Consider the following 20,261-nt stretch of genomic DNA (forward strand, 5'->3'; position numbering starts at 1 on the left):
CCGCCGCGGCCCGATCATCTAGAACGCCGAGCTCGAGGATTGAGAGCTATTTTCCACTCGTTGGTAACAAAGACTGTCCCGCTACCCCTTTCCTAAACCAGAGACTAGAACCGAGGGGACCCCTGAGTCCAGACCTCCTTGTATCCATCATCGTAACCTAAGAATTGCATATAAAGTCTCGTTAACCTTCAACCTTGTGTGGTGTCCGTCTGTGGGGGGGAAGTTACTTATCTGTACAGTCGTTGGAGACGGCTCTCCCTGGAGACCTCTCCCCGTAACCTCGGCCGACCCTCCCGGTCCGTCTAACACATGTAGAAACATTCATGCTTCCCCCAAGGCCGGACTGGCAGTGTCGGGCACTGGGCCTTTCCCCGGTGGGCTGCCAGTGTGGGGGCCGGTCTTGGGGCCCTGGGGGGGGCATTTTTTTTCCAGTGACGTGCAATTTTGGCCCACGGTAAGAAAATCAGCCGAAACCGGCCCTTGCAAACAGCTCAGCCGCATCCCCTCAGCCCCCCAGGGGGGCCGGTTGAGCAGTTTGCCAGGGCTGGTTTCGGGTCCCAGTCTGGCCCTGCTTCCCCCTACCAGAAAATGGCAGTAGTGAAGTAAGAAGCAAGTCAGTTGTGTGCACCCTTTGGGCAGCCTGGGAAATTATATGCGAGAATCCATGCCATGGATCGGCTGCAAAATCCAGGACAGACCCAAGCAATATAGCAACTGATGATTATGGAACAGGAGTTACACTGAAAACAAGGAACACTATGTAACCGGTATATGATGATATTAACATTGATGCTTTTAAAAGGCGAGGAAGAAATAGACGCACTTCGTGTACTAACATACTGTTTCTATCATTATTTGTTTAGTGATTAAAGTCTGTGCTAATCCAAAGCACACCAGACAACTCAAACAGGAATAAAACTTTGTTTTCAGTAAGTGGCTGCCATATAAAAGAGGAATAGAAAAAATTCCGCAGCTGCAAAAGGCGTAATCTGTAAAAGCCAGAGTGTTCAGCCTCGTCAGTGCATTGGTCAATCAACTGCAGCATAAAACGTGGACTCCGCCAAAAACAACGAGCAAAACAGCAAGAGCCCAGCAGCGAACACACTTTCAGCACAGGGTCCGGGTTTTAACAGCATGTCTCTTGTGTAAGCGCCATTTTGTGTCTTGACTTTCCAACAGTGCCAAGCACATAGCGAGCAGCTCAGGCAAGGCAGACGCAAACCGGAAGTGGAGACGCATACCGGAAGTGAGAATCGCTTTGCCTTGCTGCTGTTCAGCTTTTTCTGGAAGGAAAATAGGTTAGTCCTCGTGCTTTAATTGGGCCGGTACTCACCAGTACTGAGTACCGGCACTTCTTTGATTTATAACTCTGAGTACCCGCACTTCTCTACTGCCGAGGAGAGTACCGGTACTCATAAAAAGGTAGGCACATTGGCTGTGAGTGCTGGTGAGCAGGAGTGGAACGTGTCTCTGCAACCAAGGCACCGCGTCTGTGGCCCCGATATGAGATCCAACTGAGCTATTAAGCAGGGCTCATTTAAATAATGTTCGGGTGCTCACCATCACACTGTGTTTGACAGAGCAGATTCCGTTCAGGCCCTGTGCTGGTAATCACATTCACACTATCCTGTGCATTTGTGCAAACACAGGAATCATGGCAGTCCCCTGGCAGTGGCATTCAGGCTACGGCCAGTCTGGCCCTGGTGGCAATTAAAAAAGCCATGGTAGGTGAAGAGTATAACATGGATTTATCATACCTGAGTCTTTTGTGCGTCTGCTTATGTTTAGGTGTTTGATTGCATTTGTATGCCATGTCTGCTCAGCGACAAAGATTCATAAATAATGTAGTTGGGAGGGTTGGTGGGTGGGCGAGTGAGTGAGCGGATGGATGAGTGAGCAAGGGTGGAATGTGTAGATCAGGGGTCTCCAAACCGGTCCTGGAGGGCCGGATCCATGCCAGATTTTTAAAATTACTACATGTATCTCAATGGGGATATCCAAAAAATCTGGCATGGATCCGGCCCTCCAGGACCGGTTTGGAGACCCCTGGTGTAGATGGATGATGGATGAATAGATGAATGGACGAGTAAAAGCATGGATGAGTGAAAGAGGGTGGATGACTAGATAAAAGGGAGGATGATGGGTGGATAAGTGAAAGATTGGATGGATGAATGAAAGGGAGGGAGGCTAAATGAAAGGGTGGATGATGGATGAGTGAAAGGTGAGATTGAGTGAAAGGGTGGATGGAATGAAAGGGTGGCTGGAATAAAGGAGTGAAAGGATTGATGGATGAACAAATGGGTGGATAAACACAGGGATGAGTGAAAGGATGAATGGATAGGTTTGGAGATGGATAGGTTTGGATATGAAGCGTGAACAGATGGAATGGTGAAAAACTGAATGATGGATGAAAGACTGAATAGACGGCAGAATGTAAAGGTTAAATAGTGGACATCAGAAGGTGAATAGTAGGATAAAAGGATGAATGGATAGACTGATGGAAGAGACAAGAGATGTCGTCTGGGGAGGGTCATGATGATTTGCTTCATTTGCTTTGTGCCATAAGAGCTTTGGTTCAAAGTGGTGGTATTTTCAGTTTCTTCCTACTGAGATGCTCAAAAATATATAGTATTGTGCTAAAGAACAGCAATTAACAGTAGGGCATTAAGAAGGTGCGACTATTGGAAAAAAAAAGAAAATGTTAAGATATTATCGCATTTCATTTTGTGTAATGAGTTAACCTGCTTTGTTAATATAAACACATTTCTTATGTGTTTTGGTATGTGCTGCAACTAATATAGAAGTTGTTAAGTATCATCATGTCTTGCCCTTAGCCCCGCCCCCCCTCACTACACCTCTATCTCATTTCAATGAGTACCTGCACTTATGTTTTCCCATTTAAAGCACTGGTTAGTCCCAAACCCTCCATCCCACTACAAAAGGTTGTGTTCTTTCTCTAGAGGGCCAGAGAAGGCAGAAAGGGGGCCAGTGTTTCTGCATTTCTTGCAGGGTTTTTCACCTCACAGCAGAGATGATTACTAAATAACTGAAAGTTTGAGCCATTGGCGTTGCAAATAATGTAACACCAATTGTTCAAACTTTCAGTAATGACCTTGAAGCAACATCATACTATCGTCACTGCCCACTGGACATGGTTAAACCCCACAGTACAGGTTAACAGAAAGTAGCGCTTGACGGGAACCCCAATCCCCAGAAGCAGTGCATAAATGCCCATTACAGGTGGTAAAACCTGCCTTTCTGTGACCAGCTGCAGAACTGGATCTCTTCCCATGAGTGCAGTGGCAGCTGCAACATGGCGGTGCCTCAGAACCTTATTCTTGCATGCCACACTCTCTATTTTCTTCCAGTTCAAAGAGACTTCAGAAAGGTGACTTTTTATTAAAACATACGCGGAAGACGGCTTGAGTTGTGCAGTAACCAGTAGCACTTTCCTGCGGTGGCCTAGGATGGTGCCTGGGCCCGTAGCAGCAGTACTGGGGAGGAAGGGACAGAGGGGGCTGCAGAAGATGACGCGTTTGTGACATAGGTGGGCAACGGATGGCTCTTGCCAGAGGATCGCTGAAGCGCGGTGTGGCATAAAAAAAAAAAAATCTTTAAAGCTAAAAATCAAAAGTAGTACCTATAATGTTGCCATTGTTCCCAGTGTGCTTTTAAAATTATATTTTAAAAGTAAACATATTAGCTTTTTAAACGATGTATGGGACCTGCATGAAACAGCCAGGAATGCCTTGTGATCGTGTGTGTTCGGCTGCGGCATCCCTCTGCTGTGCTCGCGCCTGTTTCTGACCCAGAAGGGATAGTACCGTCCTGCACGTGCAGACGAAACGCAACAGATCGCAAGAACTGATTTCTCAGGGAGGAAATCAAAAAATCCCTAATTCCCAGCTGCAGCCACTCGGAGAGTCAATTATATGCACTTTTTACCTGTGGGGTCTCTGTGTCAGCGCCCACTAACAAACCGATTCTCGTCAGGTGGTAGGTGGGACGGGCGATCGATGGAAGCCCCTTTTTGGAACCAAACTTGATTAGGGTAGTAATGTGATGAAGTTGCGTAGTGCGTGGTGATCAGCGCTATTGTCTCTGTTGCTGTCTGTGCTGTCAGATTCTTCCCATCCAGCTGTGTATGCATCCTGTGTCGGGCTGTGTGACTGAAGCCTGCAATTTTCGTTGTGGTGGGTGTATCTGCACTGCATGCTGGGCTGCGTGCACACTGGTCTGAGTGTTCGGCATAACCCACCTGTTGTGGTCTGTGCCGAGCATCTGACACTATGCTAAAGTCTGTGCATCCTCAGGTTTATATTGGGCTGTATCTGTACCCTGCAGTGTGTACCAGTCATTGTGTGTTCAAACTGCACTCTGTACAGGTTCTGGGGCAAGCTTGAAGTGTCATACACTGCTGCTGAGTTTCATACACTGAAGAAAAAATCTTGCGAGACTTGTTCCTTAGGAGATGATGCATTTGTGACGTAGGTAGACACCGGATGGCTCTAGTTAGAGGATGGCTGAAACGCAGTGTGGCGGATACTTAAAGCGCATCGTTGTGGCATGCGGCGAGTGCTTTTTTTGTAAATATAAAGCGGGCGCACAAAAAAAAGTATTTTAAGTTAAAGCACGACATCTCGGCATGTGGTGGGTGCTCTGTGTATAAACATAAAGAGGTGCTGCCACCATAAAGTTAAAACGCGACCTCACGGTGAGCGCTTTTTAGGTTTTGCCTCGCCGAAGATGCGCTCTGCGCATCTTTTCGGCGCAGGCGAAAACCTGATGATAACTGTAGTGTGGCTTGGTTCGGCCCTCGTCGTTGATTGGCTGGCTCCGTAAACGGAGCCTTGCCATTGGACGAGGGGCCTGTCCGTCAATGCCGGACCAGACACGGGGGCGTTCCCGACATTCTTTGGCTTTTGCCGACGTCACGGGACGCCGGGAACGCCCCCGTGTCTGGTCCGGCATTGCCGGCACTTCTGCGTCTCTCCTAACCCCGTGACTGGCCGGCCGGCCAATCCTAGCGCGGCCGGCCGGAAGTGCCCGCCCCCGGCAGCCCGGGGGAAGAAGGAAGCAGCAGGACGAAAGAGGAAGACCTGCAAGGAGCGCTAAAATGTTTCTGCGCGTCCAAGGTAAAGGCTGCAGGCTCGCCTTTCATGTATTTTCGACGAGTCTTGAAATACGCCTTGTTAGCTATGTGATTCATTACTGAGTGCCTCTCTTATTCTTTATGCCTGGTTTTCTGTCCAAGTCCGACCCGTTTTGAGGCACGTCCCTCCCTTCCCTCTATCTCCGTGGCCCTGAAGCTGTAGGGCTGCTGAGGGAAGTTCAGTCAGGCAGCAACAGTGAGCCCCGGTGACGAGCTGCCATTGGCGCAGACAGGAGCCGTTCTACCAATCACAGGGCCCGGTCTCCACTCCCTGCTGCAGGCCCTCCAGCCCTCCAATCTCGCTCCCAGCTCGGGGCATTGCTCTTGCTTCTCTCTGCATCGACGAATATTCGCACTCTCTAGTCCCATTCACCTCCCTCCTCACCCTGACCCCACGACCCGGCTCTCCGGTCCTCTATTCTCACCCTGAGTCCTTCACAACCCTAATGTTCCTCCACAGTCCTTCCTCAGACCCGGCCTTCTCTCCTCATCCTCCTTTCTCAAGCCCAGGCCCGGCCTTCGCTCAGATAGCGCCCTGGGCGGCACCAGAACTTCGCCCTTGCTCCCGATTGTGCGTAAAATAAGGCAACAAGGGGTCCCTTTTGTGTTCAACGGCTAGTCATTGGCTGATTACATCAGAGCCATGAGTGGCCTCTGAACACACACATCTCCGCCATCACCCTCACCCCCCTAAATTGTACACAGATCAACTGCTCCATGGTAGAGCCAAGCTGTTGGTGAGGGGCCGGTTGGGGGATGTGGGCAGGGGGTGCCAGGTAGTTGAGGGAGGAGGAAGGTTAGTTGAGGGAGGAGGGTTAGTTGACGGTAAAAATGTTGTGCCTATGGAATATAGAAAAAAACTGATGAAAAACAAAAGAATACGATGAAGCCCTAGAGCCATATTTAGTCTGCTGACTGCATGCCATTAATAAAGCACCTCGGTGCTCCCCTGGCGCCCTGGGTCTAGCTCGCCCGTGCTCAAGGCCGGTTCTGCCTGGCCAGTCCCTGACTGGCTACATCAAGCACTGACTTGTGTCAGAACACACATCTCCCCCCCCCTCACTCGAGTTACCCACAAGGTAGCTCCCACCCCCTGTGAAGCTAATTCCAAGTTGTTTGGAGGGGCGGGGCTGTTGATGTGTGGCAGCAGGGGGCTAGATAGCGCTTTGAATAGATCACTGGACAAAGGAACAGAGGAGTTGTGTTGGTGTTTGCAAGGGTAGTTGTGCTGACAGTTCTTTTCGCCCCTCTGGAGCTTGGCGCCCTGGGCTTGGGCCCAGTTCGCCCATATCAGAAGTCGGCCCTAAATGTACCATCATTACTCTGCACCTGACAAACTTTGCCTCTACACTCTCCCCCCCACCCCCTTTAAAGTCTCCATCCGGTCTTCGCGCCTAGTCCCAATCTCCTGCCTTCATCATTTATTTGTTCCGCCCAGTTTATCTCCATTTCACAACACCTGCTGCTCTCAACACTGTCGGCGCCCCTCCCTCTCGGCCCAGTGCACCCGCCCCCTCTCTGGCACGCGACCATACTCTACTCCCCCCAGCACTGGTTCTCCTGCCTTACTCCCCCTCCCTCCTGCAGCACGTGCTCCTCATCCACCCTTATCCTCCTCCTGCACTTGCTACTCCTCCTTCCTCTTCCTCAGGGATTGGCGGTCCTCACTTTATCTCCCCATATCACTGACTCTATACTGCCCCACTTTTATCGTCATTCACCCACTGACTCTCCGTGGCTACCTGGGACTCAATCGTCAAATGTAAAGCGCTCTATCATATTTGGGTGAAGGCTGGCGCTATATCAAACAGCACACATACATAGTCCTTCACTCCCTCTACAACGCCCCCGACACACAATAACACTGCTCTCCCTCCCACGGCCTCTCCCCAGGGCTCAAACCACTCTTTCTGCACTGCCACCCTTCCCGCTCCATCTTCGTGCCAGCCCCTCCCGCCTCTTTCTCTCTCCTCCACCTCTGCTGTCCCTCCAGCCGCCCACCGCACTGGCTAGCCTCCTCCCCCGGCCACACTTCACCTGCCCTCCCCCGTGGTTTGATTTCCATGCCTCGCCCTTCTCCAGTCCCAGCACGGGCTCTCCCTTAGGGCCTTTTATCGCGAGCCTTTCCCCATCACTTCAGCACTACCTCTCCGAACCCTTTATCGCTCACCGCTGGCTCTCCCCTCCTCTCGCTCCTCGGGCCTCGCTACCTCTACCCTCCCCGGACGCACTTTCCGTTCTCTGCCCACAAACCAGCTGTAACTCTGAACCCGGCTCCGCTCCCGCCTATCTCTCACCCTCCCGGGCACCTATTAAACCCCTCCCGCCCCCGAGCAACGTCTATGTAGCCTCTCTTTTCTCCGGTAATTGTCTTTTCTCCTTTAATTTTTTTTCTCTTATTTAGATTTTTTTTCTCTCGCCCTGTTCTTCGATTACCGCCCCGCCCCCCCCCCCCCGCCACATCCTCCAGCACTGCCCCCCACCCACGCCCGTCATCGAGGAGTACCCACCCTCACCCTCACTCACACTCACCCACCCTCACTCACCCTCACTCACCTTCACCCTCACTCACCCTCAACCCCTCACCCTCACTCACCCCCACTCACCCTCAACCTCACTCACCCTCACCCTCACCTTCACTCACCCTCAACCCCTCACCCTCACTCACCCTCAACGCCTCACCCTCAATCACCCTCAACCCCTCACCCTCACCCACCTTCACTCACCCTCACTCACACTCACCCTCACCCACCCTCAACCCCTCATCCTCACTCACCCTCAACCCCTCACCCTCACTCACCCTCAACCCCTCACCCTCACTCACCCCCACTCACCCTCAACCCCTCACCCTCACTCACCCTCACCCTCACTCACTCTCAACCCCTCACCCACCCTCAACCCCTCACCCACCCTCAACCCCTCACCCACCCTCAACCCCTCACCCTCAACCCCTCACCCTCAACCCCTCACCCTCAACCCCTCACCCTCAACCCCTCACCCTCACCCTCAACCCCTCACCCTCACTCACCCTCAACCCCTCACTCACCCCCACTCACCCCCACTCACCCTCACTCACTCTCAACCCCTCACTCACTCTCAACCCCTCACCCACCCTCAACCCCTCACCCACCCTCAACCCCTCACCCACCCTCAACCCCTCACCCACCCTCAACCCCTCACCCTCTCACCCTCAACCCCTCAACCCCTCACCCTCAACCCCTCACCCTCAATCCCTCACCCTCAATCCCTCACCCACACTCACCCACCCTCACCCTCACCCTCACTCACTCACTCACCCACCCTCACTCACCCTCACTCACCTTCACCCTCACTCACCCTCAACCCCTCACCCTCACTCACCCCCACTCACCCTCAACCCCTCAACCTCACTCACCCTCACCCTCACCCACCCTCAACCCCTCACCCTCAACGCCTCACCCTCAATCACCCTCAACCCCTCACCCTCACCCACCTTCACTCACCCTCACTCACCCTCACTCACACTCACCCTCACTCACCCTCACCCACCCTCAACCCCCCTCAACCCCTCACCCTCACTCACCCTCAACCCCTCACCCTCACTCACCCCCACTCACCCTCAACCCCTCACCCTCACTCACCCTCACCCTCACTCACTCTCAACCCCTCACCCACCCTCAACCCCTCACCCACCCTCAACCCCTCACCCACCCTCAACCCCTCACCCTCAACCCCTCACCCTCAACCCCTCACCCTCAACCCCTCACCCTCAACACCTCACCCTCAACCCCTCACCCTCAACCCCTCACCCCCTCACCCTCAACGCCTCACCCTCAATCCCTCACCCACACTCACACTCACTCACACTCACTCACACTCACCCACCCTCACCCTCACTCACACTCACCCACCCTCACTCACCTTCACCCTCACTCACCCTCAACCCCTCACCCTCACTCACCCCCACTCACCCTCAACCCCTCAACCTCAACCCCTCCCTCACTCACCCTCAACCCCTCACCCTCACTCACCCTCAACCCCTCACCCTCAACCCCTCACCCTCAATCCCTCACCCTCACCCCCACTCACCCACACTCACCCCCACTCACCCTCACTCACACTCACCCACCCTCACTCACCCTCACCCACCCTCACTCACCCTCACCCACCCTCACTCACCCTCACCCTCAACCCCTCACCCTCAACCCCTCACCCACCCTCAACCCCTCACCCTCACTCACCCTCAACCCCTCACCCTCAACCCCTCACTCACCCTCACCCTCAACCCCTCAGCCTCACCCTCACTCACCCTCAACCCCTCACCCTCACTCACCCTCAACCTCATGCTAAAGATTTACAAAAAAACCCATAAACAATTCTAAAAGCACTAACTCTAATGCTGCGAGACCTATTGCATTTCTAATGCTTGTTTTTAATGCAGGGGACGGGATTTGATCATGCCCATTACGCCGTATTGCTTTTCAAAGGCAACTGTTGCAGAGCCAAGTGGGCTGTTGAAAATTGTGTTTTCTCCACCTGCCCCTGTTGCCTGCTTGTGCCTCCGTTTTCGTGCCCCTGTTGCCTGCTTGTGCCCCTGTTGCCCGCTTGTGCCTCCTTGTGCCCCTGTTGCCCGCTTGTGCCTCTGTGTGCCCCTGTTGCCTGCTTGTGCCTCTGTGGGCCCCTGTTGCCTGCTTGTGCCTCTGTGGGCCCCTGTTGCCTGCTTGTGCCTCTGTGGGCCCCTGTTGCCTGCTTGTGCCTCTGTGTGCCCCTGTTGCCTGCTTGTGCCTCCGTCTGCCCCTGTTGCCTGCTTGTGCCTCCGTCTGCCCCTGTTGCCTGCTTGTGCTGTGTTGGTGTGTGTGGAGGGCTCTGTGTGGCTGTGTGTGTAGGAAGCTTTGTGTGGCTGTGTGTGTGGAGGGCTCTGTGTGGCTGTGTGTGTGGGGGGCTCTGTGTGGCTGTGTGTGTGGGGGGCTGTGTGTGCGGGGCTCTGTGTGGGGGTGTGTGTGGGGCGGCTCTGTGTGTGTTTGTGTGTGTCATTTGCGATAGATAAAGCTAGTGGCATTGTAAATGACAATGCCATTTATTTATGTTAAAAAAACATAAATAAAAATAATGTCAAGAGCAATGGCAATAGCTCTAACTTTAACAAAGGCAAAACCATTGCATTGTAAATGCTTGTTGTAAATATAGGGTGGACGCACAAGCAGCCACATAAGTGCCCGCCAATAGTAAATTGTAAAATAAACAAAACCCAGAGTTCATACGAGACAGTAGGGCCAAGAGGCATATTTCATCAAAAACGGATGCTAATGTACCTCTATCGCCCTTTCCTTCAGCTATATCAGCTTCAGTTACAAGAAAGAACCATGTACTGGAGGAAGCACAGGCTGTACCGACGGTCTGGCTTGTGGCTGGATATCATTGTTCTGGCCGACAATCAACCTTTACGAGAAAGGCTACCATGACTCAGTCAATGGCAGGATATTCATATTGTTCAGTAGTGATACTATCTAGAGTTCGTCAGAAAGAAAACATCTGCGAGGTATGGTCTACTCGAGGGAACCTCTAGTAGTTGATACTTTTATAAAGACGCCGAGTCATATTTTAAAACAGACTCACTGGTATTTAGGAGAATTTCAACTCCGATTATGTTTCTTGTTATCATAATAAAAGATGATTTCATGGTCCCCTGTTGTATTGCTAATAGTTATGACCTGGATTTACTGGATGTGGGAATCCATTCAGTACACTATCCTGATCTCTACGTTGAGATCATTTACAGCACAGGACACTGTGAGCCTTTTAACTCAGCCGTCCAATTCCATTTCTCACAGCAATTCCCCTCCTGATTAAGAGCAGAGTCCTAGAAAGAGTGTACAAAGTAAAACACAGCAGCAATTGAGGAAATCACACGAGGAGTCCCCCCCAGCATTCGCGTGGCGCAGTTTAAAATAAATAAATAAGTGAACTCCCACACCAAACATACAAATTCATGATACTTGAGAGAATTCCCAGAGATGAAATGTAGTAATTAGGGGCTGGTAGGCTACGTTAAGAGATAAAAAGATTTGCTAACCTTTCTTCCTGAGACAAATAGGAAGTCCAAAAAAACGCTTACATTCACCTTTTGGCTGAAGGTATCCATGTGCTCGGAGTCCTGAGGAGAACCCCAAGTGTTTAAGGGTTCGAAACGCGTCGACAAGGGCACAACCCAGACAGCATTCAATTAGTGGACTTGGACTAACAGGGCAAATTATGTAACTTGTGTGAAGAAAATACCCCTGTTTTGTGCCGCTATTTGAATGAATTTTTTCTGCTTCTGGTATAGGCCCTCCAGGCATGAGCTATGGAAAGATTGGAATCGCCCCAGCTCTTTTTCTGACAGATTAATTCCGAACCAGGATACAAAGGTGAAATAGTATTGTATTGTGTTTTTTGTTATATGTTGATGCACTGTGAAATGTTTTTTGGTTTTCAGGTTCCTGTTAAAGAAATTACAAGTTGTTCTCTAATGTGCATTTGTCTACTGTGTATAAGATTTTGATGTATATACATTTTTTTTCTAAATAGTACAAAAAGTAAACGGTGGCCACGTAAATTAATTTGCAGGCTCACGAAATTCAAAGTCTGTGTGAGTGTTAACCGTCAGCATTGGCACTTTTTATTGTACACAATTTGTAGAGCCTAGCCTTGCTGGCCGATACAGGCCGAACCCCTATTTCTTTGTTAAACTTTTTAAATTTACATTTTCTCCCTTTCCCTGCATCGCCTTGCTGCCGCACCAGTGTCATGTCCGATGGCGGGTCTCAAAATCCATGCCATGAAAACACTACTACCCAAATGATGAGGTGAAGAGATGGACACGCCAACAAGCCAATTAGCATCATGCGCTTCAAGAGGTACAAATCTGGATCCCCCCTCATCCGACCTCTCACTGTGGCCAAGTCGCGCCTCCCTCACCATAAGGGTGACCAGGAAGAATACGGACCACTAAAGGCAATCCTTACAGTAGTGAAATAATGATTTAAGAATTTTCCCTCTGGCATCGATCCCCTGTCATGGGCAAGTTCTTCTAAGCATGAATACATTTTACATCTTACACGATGGCAGCAATTTGAAATACAACATAAGGAACTACTGGAAAGATCTTCAAATGTTTTATGCAACAACCTTGCATGTGTGGGGTGGGGCCACTGGTCCCTTTTCGCAGTTATCTGAAAGTTGCACATTTGACTGTGGCATAAGTTAGTCCCAGAATTGATAAATTCTGCATCTTTTGTTAACCCTTTCGATCATCACCCACGGGTGGCGTGTGCTGATGACGAGCTGAGCTCGTCATGTATCGCGGAAAAGGGAAAACAGCCGTACAGCGCAAAAATCGCCGCAGCATCGATGCAGTTAAGAAGCATTAACCTGCATTGGACTATAATTGTGCAGGCTCAAGATCAGTGATTTTACTTTAATCAATGCAATCTCTAACAAAATCAGAGGCCTTCTTCAATGGCATGGGTCAGTGTGTGAATCAGGGAGCAGTGCCATCCCAGTGAGTGGCTTACAGCGGGGGGCCTGTGCCACAATTACCAAATAAAAGAGGTTAATCAATAATTACCTGCCAATGCTGCCTTAAACTATACACCGACCAGCATCTAACCCACCAAAATATACAAGGCTGCGCAACCCCTTGGACTTCACTGTCATGGATCACACGCCATTTCGTAGCGAACAATACACTGTTGTAACAGACTCTCAAGCCTCTGTAAGAAGTAATACTACGTCTGCTAAAAAGGCAGAAAATGCATAAGAATTATTATACACACCAGCGGAAATGACAGATAAAACATTACTACATTCTGCCTGTTTTTTTCACGTTTATATGATAATGGGCACCAGTCGCACACGAAAATGCTCAGTGTCAAGGGAGCCCATCTTACTCTACCACAGAGCAGGTGATTCAACTCTCAGGCGGTAGAACCTTTTATATTCTGAGAGTCGCACCGGAAAGGCCCCCCTCCACCTCCAATTCTCTAGAATACCCATAGCTATTAGGATCTGGCCATTCCTGCAGTTGTTTAACAAATACCAGTGCGTACTCTGAAGGGAATGATATACCATCAAAAACCCATGGGGTTTACAGACCACGATGGGGACAACTATTTCAGCAAGCAACAGTTTAACTACTCAACAGTTCAAAAAGGTCAATAAACCCATCACCCACCCCCTCCCCCATAATAAGTGTTAACATTTGTTTAACGAACTATTGCAATACTTCTCAAACTAATCACAGAAACTGTGGATTTGGGACCGGAGTGGAAGACGGAAAAGGATATAAAGGTTGCAAGAATCAAACTGGTCAGAATTGAGGTCTATACTTGTTGAGCTAAAGGATAGAACAAGCAATATTACATTCAAAGACATCAAGGATGGACACCATCCTCAGAGGACCATGCAACATTCACCGGGTATGATCACAGCCAGGTTCACAGATCACGTACTCAAGTTCTGGTCAGATTCAATTTATTGGTTGCATTTTTTGGCCAAGCGGGAATCCAGGCCCCATTGATTAGTGGGTACTCAGGAAAAAATTAATCTTCATGGAAACTGAATGAAATTTACGGTGCTTTTAGTTTTCAGACTTTGACACTGTACACTCACCTACAGCACTGATCACTTATACGTTCTTGATACTGTCCCTAAGGACACACTTGGTGGAAGCCTAGTACATGAGGTACTTGAAATGCACCTTAACTTTTGTGCTATGATGAAAATAAGTGTTATCGGTCTCGGTGATCCAAAAGGTAGGCGCTCAGCATGATGAAATCAGTCCCACTGATTTCTTCCATGGATGTCCCCTCATTGGCTGACATTTGAAGTTCCTCTGGATGGACAACAGCCAGACCACATCGGAGTCTGGAGTAAATGCCAGTGATAGCCGTGCCACCATGTCACTTCTGGCTTACTTTCCCACGCTTGTTTTTGCGATCTAAGACTTTACTCACGGAGACAATCAAAACACCCGTTTTTTGGGGCACAAAGCTCATATTTAACATAGGCATATGCAATAAAGAAAAAAAAACTGTGTTTTAAAAGTCAGAGCTGTGCCCTAATTACCGGAGTAACACTTAACACAACCCACTATAGCCACACATTTATGGGGCAGTAACCATAGGAATCAATGGTTTCGGAAAATTACAAACGGAGAGAACGTGGACCCATCCATTGACTCGAAGGTGGAGAAAGAACAAGAGAGCTGGGAAGCACACCATGAGAATAACAGGATCTGTACACGAAGGAAAAAACAGCAGATACCCCTTAATGAACAAATACCATTAGTCTGGCCCTGTGAATATGTGAAGACTGGGTAATGTGCTAAATATTAAAGTATTAGTACTGAAGTATCAGTATTGGTCTCCAAAGACGTTGGAATGACTGGCACTTAATGGCTGTTCCAATCGCTGCATACTTATTTATCATTGTAAAGTTGCCAGCTTCACCTTTTCTAGACTTGGTTGGACAACCATTTATCCGTATCCCCATTTCCCCAATTCCAGCACCACCTCCTCTCAAGCTTAATTCGCTTGCCGGTGAGCAGTCACATTTAAAACTTGGGTTATGGCTCCATTTACCTTTTCCCAAGTTTCCACATTGCCCTCACCTCTTGAAACAATTCCTCAGCTTTAGGTTACACTGTCTGGAGCCTTAGACTTCCCTCACTGAGCCAATGCATTACAATACTACACTGTGCATTTGAGCATACTACACATATAAAAGTACATCCCTGTAAACCCATCCAAGTCAATTTACGCATGCATTACATTCACAGTGTTCAGTGGGAGTACAGCAGTGACAATGGATCCTGTAGAACCAGTCTGGTTGCCTTACAGTGCTCAGAGACCTAGGGCCTTATGTATGAACAAATTTTCCCATAGACACAGAATGGGCAAAACCCTTTGATACATCTGGCCCCTAATCTTGCCAGTAAGTTGCGAATATGGGAAGATATTACTAAACAGTTTTTGCCAGATTTCAAAAGCTGATGAGTCAATTTCTTCAAAGCAAGATGGGGAAAACCCTAGGTTGGCGGTAATAGACTGTGCATGTTGCAGTGTTTCCTAGACTCTTGTATTTTGCCCGGATCCAGATGATATACTATGTCAATCTTGGGGTACTGAGCACGGTGTTTGCCTCTTCAGGGAGATTTGTGACTCTTCCTGAGGAGCGATAAAGTTAGAGCAGGATGAGAGCCAATATACACTTGCACTGAGTTGGCTAAGACATCGGGTGACCGACAAATGTATGATATGTCATTATTTAAAACATACCACAGGTTTTCCATGCTCATGGTGGCAATCTTCCAGGGACTCTCCTCTAAGAAGAACACAAAGGCTGCAAACAGGATACACATTCCCTAACCTCCACCCAAGCTCTTCCCAGCTCCAAACCATGTGCTTCCTAACCTCATCCCATATAATGCCCAAACACTACCACATTCTTCTTAAACCAACCACACTCCATAACTCTCACTTGCACATCCCTTATCTATGTGCTTCTTACCTATCCCTATGTGCTTCCTTATACCAATCCATACCCTTCTGGAGCCTGACCCATGCACTATTTACCTCACACATCTGTTTCATAGCTACACTTATGCACTTCCTGACCCATTCGTTTGGCACCTACTAATCTGAGGTGCCATGACTGACATTTAAGGCCATGAAAAGAAAAGTAATTAGCCGTCACACAATTATTTGTACCATGAGCTGTATTTTGATCTCATCTAAACTGGGATTTAACCGCTCATCTCTGCACGGGACCACTATGCTCTTCAGACTGCTCATTAGACCTCATTTCAGCAACAAACTCATTCTAAACGTGGGTGGCCCTCGTTGGCTATTTGCATGCGTGAACCTCTTGGTTTGTGCCATGGCTCTGTAGATTAACCTTTCATGGTGCTGCATTGACTTCGTTCTGTGTGTGAACAATCACATCAAATGCTTCATTTCTGCCAGGCGGTGCAAGTTTTTAAAACTTTGACAAGAACTTCAGGTTGATCTATAGACCCAGCAAGGCTTGTTTTGGAGTTTAGGTACTCTCTGAAAACGACATGTCAGGAGGAGTAGTTGCTTTAGATTACAAAGACACCTTAAGCAACGAACGCGTAACTAATGCAGATGACTTACATGGCTGAGTAGTTCTAATTCAAGCATAATATCAGACAGTTTTAAGGTGACTTTTGTCACTTTGTAAATCATTGTGGGCCACAAAAAACATCCCACATTGTGTAGCACACAGTACAAGTGTGAGTCAATGCACACATGACTAAAGTCCAGACTAGGTTTGCCCAGCTCAATGGCCACTTGTGGTTTCTATTTCCCCCACACCCACCAGAAATGCTCCCACATTCCCTGTGGTCAGACTGAAGCAGACAGTGGATGTTAGAGTCACAATTTCTACCTAAAGAAAGAAATCCTGTGTGCAGTTGTGAAAACATGGGATCTGAGAGCTGAAGCATCCAGTGGAATTATCCTAGGTTAAGAGGAAGAGTAACTAGTAATTTAAAAAACATTCAGGCAGCATGGTGTGCGGTTCTTGTGCAGCGACGATGTAAGGAGTTCCGGGGGGGGGGGGGGGGGGGTATTGCAACCTACTGGGGGGGGGGGGGGTAAAACTAGAATGGAATAACAGCAGAGCCATCAACACCACTCTGGCCTTCTTATTTCCGTATGGAACATATGTTACTCCACCATAAACTTTCAAATCCTACAGCTAAATTCCAGATTAGACACTGTTCAGCCAAGGAGGAATGAAAATCACTCTGCATTTTTGGCTTTGAGCTGGTTGGTCTAGTGGTGCATTCCGAATGGACAGCTGCGGGAGGCGTTGATATCTCTCGACACCAGCCCTTCCCCCAAAGATTCCCATTCATCGGGGTCCCATCACTCCCATACACATCTCCACAGACAGTAACTGAGCGTTACTGACAACTTTCTGGGAAATTTTAGGAAGGTTTCAGGATCCTTTAAAATGCACCGCAGAAATAGAGAGCACTTGGGAGGCAACAATTAGAAAATGGTCATTTTGCGTTAAAAAAAGTTAACTCCAAGTCGTAAGGCCAGCTTATTTCCAGAGCTGTCTTATTACGTAACACTTATTAATACACTTCCACTGCAATTATTTGGAAACTAGAATGTTTTTGATACTTTTTATTTTAACACTGACACCCCAGGATAGGGTGGGCATTAGCGCGCCATAACACCAGGGTCTATTAGTAACTATTTACACTTTCACCTCTTCATTGGTCCGGACGAACGCCCGATATACCATTATCTTTGTGGCAGAAACATGTTGACCAAACAACACAGAGCAAATTTGGACTTTTCATTTTGGTCCTTTACCCTACACTTTTGTTTTTATCCATGTACGATTGGCAAAAGTATTAAAAATGGCTTTATTGACACAATTGGTACATTTTCAAATCACTGAAGAATCACTCTTCATTCAAACAAACCAGCTCCGCAGTAAACTGGCGTCAAATCACACTAGGGTGGCATTCGGCCACTCCAGGTGGGGCCCAATGATGAAGCATGTCACCAACCAGATTGGTGAGTGAGGGCTTTCTAAACAACCATAAGAGGTTTTTTCTCACAGCCAAATGAGACTGAGTGGTGTTGCATGCTCGCTTTTCTCTTATAAGCTTGTTTGACGCTCCTTTGTTGTTTTCTTTTATTACGTAACAAGTCACGGTTATCAGGTGTCCAAGTCAAACTAGGCCAAGTGAAGAAAAGCAAGGCTCCAACTCCAAACAAATAGGTAATCAAATGAAAGCACAATACTGGAAGCATGATGTCAGATCAGCAAGCTGCAAAGTACCAGCAAATCTCACACATACAAACGTAACTCATCTTTACTCATTCCCCATTCTTATGTATTTGTAGATCCTAAATCAATGTTCAAGGTGGACGTTTTGAGTCCTTACATGTTTTAGGTGACACTTCCTCCTGCCTTCCTGTGTTGTACGCAGTAGTCTCCCAGAACGCGCTTCCTGAATCTCCAGTAATTCTGCCTCAACTCAAGTGATACTCCTATCTGTGGCTAGGCACTTAGCATCCCCAAAACTGACTTACGATAAATTTGGTTCATAATGAAGGCATTCATATGACTTTTTGTCTCATACTGGTGGAATCTAGTTAGCAGAAGGCATGCATGGCTGTCGGTCAAAACATATTCCGTCATGTGTAACTGCAGAGGGAAGAAAAAACGGCAAAATTAAGTGGTTGACTCAGTGAAATGCCAGAGGCAAGGTTTGTGGTGTGCTACGGTACACCTGTCTGTGAATGCATATGAACTAGTGCTTATGGCCATCATACACATTCACATGGTCTTCAGACTAATGTTTCATTCACTTCTAATGTGTTTGTGCGTAAATAACGTGACCTCTAATTAAATGGTTTATTGATGTTCACCTGGGCGAGAGAACACGAGCCAGGAATTAAATGTTCAGCCAAATTGGCTATCTGATTGGCGGCATGCCCTTGGGAATTTGCAAGCAGGCACAGTTGATAGGCTCCGGAAGAGAACCACAGTAATACGAGTACACACCTCTACCAATGTATGTTCAGTTAGAAAAGTCAGAGGCCAAGTTTGAGCAATTTCCACTCCTTTGCATTCATGGTGTGAGACTCCCAGATAGCCACCAGTATCCGAATCCCTGTGAAATGAGCATTCCTCGATCCGCACATCACTTTCCTCTAAACAGTATCAACTGCAAGATTTCTGACTGACGTTATGAAACTGACGCCCGTGTTAATGGGACATGGCTATATGTCTTTTTAGATCAAGTGGGGTGCAAGGACAATAGGAAGGTGATCAAACCATCAATCTTGAACATTAGATACATATGAGAAATAATTAAACGTGCTAACCAACCATAGATTCATTCAATGCACCTCGCATTAAGGTATTGTTTTCTAATTGATGCCTTTATCAAATCTCCATGACTTGGGTTCTAAATTGTTGGCAAATATTCGGGCCACGTTCTATGGTGTGAGGAGTGTAGGTACTTGTAGAAGCGAGACCTGAGAAGCAACATCGGAACCTTCATTTGATGAACAGTGTGGTTACTAAGGCGCTATATAGTCAATGCATGCAGAACCATACAGCTGTTATGACAGCACACAACACAGCCCCTGTGTTTATTAAAGACAGGCAAGTATCCCAGACGTCAGTGTTCAGGTAGGCCCCATCCACGTGCTTTCCACCAACTCTGGACGATGACACATATGTTTTGATAGTACAATTCCATGACTGCGGATAGCAATGGTGCACGCGAGTGTGGTCCAAATGGGACAGTTCCTCAGAGAGAGAGCTAGTGACATTAAGAACCCACATCCTGAACTGGTTGAAACTAAGGGACCATTTCACCTCTTCGCTCACTAGCACATTTCACTGCTTACTGAGGTCTGAGTTGTTGGTGCAGTCACAAGGCAACACATTTACCACATCTGCTCTGTTACAATAATGTGCAGAGAGCAAAGTAGGGCCCCTTCCAACGCAGGTGCCCAGGCAGTTCGGTGCTCACAATGTTACTCCATAGGAAGCTATGACGAGGGATGGATGATGAAAATATAGTGTCAGTCATTTGGTTTTTTGACACATTCTTTTTCACTATTTTTCATTATCCTTACCTGGGGCGCCAAAAAGCAAGAAGTACATGGGTGTGTGTGTGGGGCGGGAGGCGGAGGCATACAGATGCAATTTCCAGAAGACAGCCAGCAGTGGTGTTGATCAATCAGACAGGACACACACACCGATAGGCTGCTTGTAAGGAGCCCAGAAATTTAAATGGGGAATTTTAATGGAAAAGAAGAATTTTGAGAAGGACGATAAATAAAATCGCCCTGATGAAGTCTCTGTAAGGGATGAAAACGTGTTGGCTGGGTGATAAGTGTGATAGAATTGAATACTCAATAAAAAGAACTTTGTGGAAAAAGACACCAATGTCTGGAAATTAATTGAAAAAACTAAATATGGAAAGTAATTGAAAACAAGAGTGGTTTCAGATGCATGCAATTCGAATTGGAAAGTTCAATCTGAACAAGGAAATTAGGTTGCCCTCCTAATATTGTGAAAGCATATA

At 48.0% G+C, this 20,261-nt stretch overlaps 1 protein-coding gene across 10 annotated transcripts in view; it reads right to left on the bottom strand.

Moving 5' to 3' along the window:
• Positions 1–20,261, bottom strand: part of FRMD4A (FERM domain containing 4A) — an 814,406-nt gene that overhangs the window by 61,218 nt on the left and 732,927 nt on the right. The window lies entirely within an intron of this gene.

The sequence above is a fragment of the Lissotriton vulgaris genome, chromosome 1_1 (genome assembly GCF_964263255.1).
Source record: "Lissotriton vulgaris chromosome 1_1, aLisVul1.2, whole genome shotgun sequence".
NCBI lineage: Eukaryota > Metazoa > Chordata > Amphibia > Caudata > Salamandridae > Lissotriton > Lissotriton vulgaris.